We start from the raw sequence: 3,781 nt of genomic DNA, 5'->3' as shown, positions 1-3,781 counted from the left end.
CCGAAATAGACGCTCTGAAAATGAAAGGACTTTCCCACAGAGTAGGGACCACTGCCTCCCACGCCTGGAAGTATCTGGAAGCCTGCGGGTGTCAGATTCTACCTCACTTCCTTGTTTCTTCTTAAAAAAAAAAATTAAATTTGTATTTTAAAAGGCAGAGCGAAAGAGAGACAGAAAGCAAGAAATCACCCTCCAGGGGGGATGGCCACATTGCAATCCCTTCTCCTCCATTCTCCTCTTGGGATCTTGGGCATGCACGCACACACGCCCAGCATGAGTTTTTTGTTTTGTTTTGTTTTGTTTTTTGAGGTTTTCGCTATAGGGCGCGTGCGCTCGCCAGACAGACAGAGAGAGACAGAGACAGAAAGCGAGAAATCACCCCCCAGGGGGGATGGTCACGCCGCAATCCCTTCTCCTCTATTCTCCTCTCGGGATCTTGGGCACGCACGCACACGCGCCCAGCGTGTTTTAAGCCACCAGGTCCGGGACGCGAACTGTGGTCGACTATGTGGGAGTCCAGCGACATAGCCATTATGCTAACTGCTGGTTCCCTCCCCAGCATGAGTTTTAAGCCTCAGGCCCGGGACTTGAACCACAGCTGACTACGTGGGAGTCCAACAACATAACCATTACGCCATCTGCTGGTCCCCAGAACCTGCCTCATGTCATCAGCTCCCCCTCTAGCCGTCCTCAGCTGCAGGCCCCAAAGAGTTTGGTTCATCAGGTTTAGGGCCCAGGAGTGTGTATTCCTAACCCAGGGTCCCAGGTGATTATTTTAACTGATATACTTTTTTTCTTTTTAGTTTTATTTTTATTTATTCCATGAGTCAGAGAGACAGAGGGATAGACAAAGACACAGCACCCCTGACAGTCTTCATGCCACAATCCACCCCAGCATCAGCAGGTTTGACGGTGGGCATACGCATGTCTGGTGTACTGTAGGCGGTCTCTGGAGGTGAACCAGCAGCCTTCTCATGTGGGTCTGCCTGGCAGAGCATTGCATTGACCACTGCACCACCCTCTAGCCCCCACTTAAAAAAATCATTATTTAATTTTATTTATTATCATTATTTTTTTTTTAATTTGGTATAGGACATACGCACCTACCAGAGAGAGACAGAGAGTGAGAGAAAGTGAGAAAGCAAGCTGCCAGGTCCAGGACTCGAACCACAGTTGCCTGTGTGGGAGTTCAGCACCTTAACCACATGTCACCTGCTGGCCCCTGGCTTCCACTTTTTTATTTTTTTAAGAGAAATGTTTTGCTATAGGGCATGTGTGCTCGCTGGAGAGACAGAAACAAAGAGACAGAAAGCAAGAAATCACCCCCCTTTCCCCCCCTCCAGGGGGATGGCCACATTGCTGTCTCTTCTCTTCCATTCTCCTCTCTGGATCTTAGACAAGTGTGCAAATGCGCCCGATATGAGTTTTGTTTTGTTTTGTTTTGAGAGATTTTTGCTATAGGACGCGTGCGCTCGCCAGACAGAGATTGACAGAGAGACAGAAAGCGAGAAATCCCAGGGGGGAGGGGATGGCCACGCCGCAATCCCTTCTCCTCCATTCTCCTCTCGGGATCTTGGGCACGCACACACATGTGCCCGGTGTGAGTTTTAAGCCACCGGGACCGGGACGCGAACTGCGGTCGACTACGTGGGAGTCCCAGCGACATAGCCATTATGTGCTAAGTGCTGGTCCCGCGCCCGATATGAGTTTTAAGTCACCAGGTCTGGGACTCGAACCACAGTTGACTACATGGGAGTCCAGTGATGTAACCATTATGCCACCTGCTGGTCCCTGACCTCCTTCTTTCTTTCATGAGAGAGAGGCAGACAGATGGACAGACAGGTAGCCTCAAAAGGGTCTCAGCATGCCATAATTCCCACCCGGAGACTTCCGGCTACCCAGAACCTTGGACGTGCCCATACCTGGTTGCACCCCATGTGCCAAGGGTGACCAAACTCCAGGTCTTCCCATATGGCTCCAGTGTGGCATGCCATGCCTGCACCACCATGGCTGACTGCCCTGGTGATTCTTACTACTCGTTAGAGCATTAGGGGTTAGGCAGGTGGAAGCACATATTCCCGCCAGAGCAGACAGCCCATGCAAAGGCCCTGGGGCATGAGAGAGTGATGAGATCAAAGAAGCCATCCGCGTCTTCCACAGACCTTGGAACGAAAGCCTCATACCTTCTGCTGAATCTGCAGCTCTGCTGGCTCCTCCACCCCACGGCTGAGCCACGCTCCCCTGGCTCACTGGCCTGGCCACACTGGCTTCTGACAGTCTGGGAAGCAAACCCATTTGCTCGGTTCCTCTGCTTGAAAGGCTCTCCTCTGGTCTTGCCATGGTTGATTCCTTCCCACCCTACTTAAGCATCACCTCCTGGGACCAGCAGTTGGCGTAATGGCTATGTCACTGGACTCCCATGTAGTCGACCGCAGGTCGCGTCTCGGACCCGGTGGCTTAAACTCACGCCGGGCGCATGTGCGTGCGTGCCCAAGATCCCGAGAGGAGAATGGAGGAGAAGGGATTGCAGAGTGGCCATCCCCCCGGGGGGTGATTTCTTGCCTTCTGTCTCTCTGTCTCTCTCTGGCTTTCTGGAGAGCACACGCGCCTTATAGCAAAAACCTCCCCCCCCCAAAAAAAATTACCTCCTTATGGAAAGGCGTCCCTGGCCACTCCTGCAAAGAAGGGGGTCCTTGTTCTTCTCTAGAACTACATACTGTTTGTTTCTTTTGTAGCACAATTCGTTTTAAGCCACCGGGTCCAGGACGCGAACCGAGGTTGACTACATGGCAGCCCAGTGACATAGCCATTACGCTAACTGCTGGTCCCATTGTAGCATAATTCGTAATTTCATAATTACTGAAATCATCTTGTTAACATGTGTTTCCTGTGGTCAGCAGACGGCATGGAAGTTAAGGCAGTTGGACTCCACATGGTTTGTTGTGGGATTCGAATCCCAGACATGGTAGCTTGAAAAACACTCCGAGCACATTTGGGTGTGTGCTCAATATCCCAAAAGGTGGAGGGAGAGGAAGGCACTGCAGCGTGGCCACCCCCCACCCCGGCACGGGCTTTCTCGCTCTGTCCCTTTCTCTCCTTCTGTCTCTGTCTCCACTGAGCATCCATGCCCTATAACAAAAATGAAACCAAATCATGTGTTTCTTGGGGTAAGACAAGCCACAGAAGTAAAGCATGACACTCTGCAAGGCTGACCACCGTGACGAGGTTGCTGGTTCCTGCCTGGAGACCTCCCTGATCACACTGCGCATGCACGTGTCTGTGATCAGGAGCCATATGAGACTGGTTATAGATGGCTGGGTCAAAATCAGAAAGAAAAAACAGAGAGATTGCTGGTTCAAGACCCTGTCGGGGTACCGTCGCCACCTCGTTCACTTTCATCTCCCTCCTTGAAGGACCAACAGATGGTGGAATGGCGACATCGCTGGACTCCCATGTAGTCAACTGCAGTTCGAGTCCTAGGCCTGGTGGCTTAAAATATGCTAGGCATGTGTGTATGCGTGCCCAAGATCCCAAGAGGAGAATGGAGGAGAAGTGATTGCAGCGTGCCCATCCCCCCTGGGAAGGTGATTTCTCACTTTCTGTCTCTCTCTCCCTGTCTTTCTGGTGAGTGCATGCACACTATAGAAAAACAAAACAAAACAAAACCTCTAGGGAACCAGCAGTTAGCGTAATGGCTATGTCGCTGGACTCCCACGTAGTCGACCGCGGTTCAAGTCCCAGACCCGGTGGCTTAAAACTCACGCCGGGAGCGGGTGCGTGC

At 51.8% G+C, this 3,781-nt stretch overlaps 1 protein-coding gene across 1 annotated transcript in view; it reads right to left on the bottom strand.

Annotated features, from left to right (window-relative positions):
- Positions 1-3,781, bottom strand: part of LRRC74B (leucine rich repeat containing 74B) — a 23,795-nt gene that overhangs the window by 17,556 nt on the left and 2,458 nt on the right. The window lies entirely within an intron of this gene.

This window comes from Tupaia chinensis, unplaced genomic scaffold (genome assembly GCF_000334495.1).
Source record: "Tupaia chinensis unplaced genomic scaffold, TupChi_1.0 Scaffold000024_1, whole genome shotgun sequence".
Taxonomy (NCBI): Eukaryota; Metazoa; Chordata; class Mammalia; order Scandentia; family Tupaiidae; genus Tupaia; species Tupaia belangeri.
Note: the sequence above shows the minus strand (reverse complement) of the source record. Positions and strands in the feature narration are given on the sequence as shown.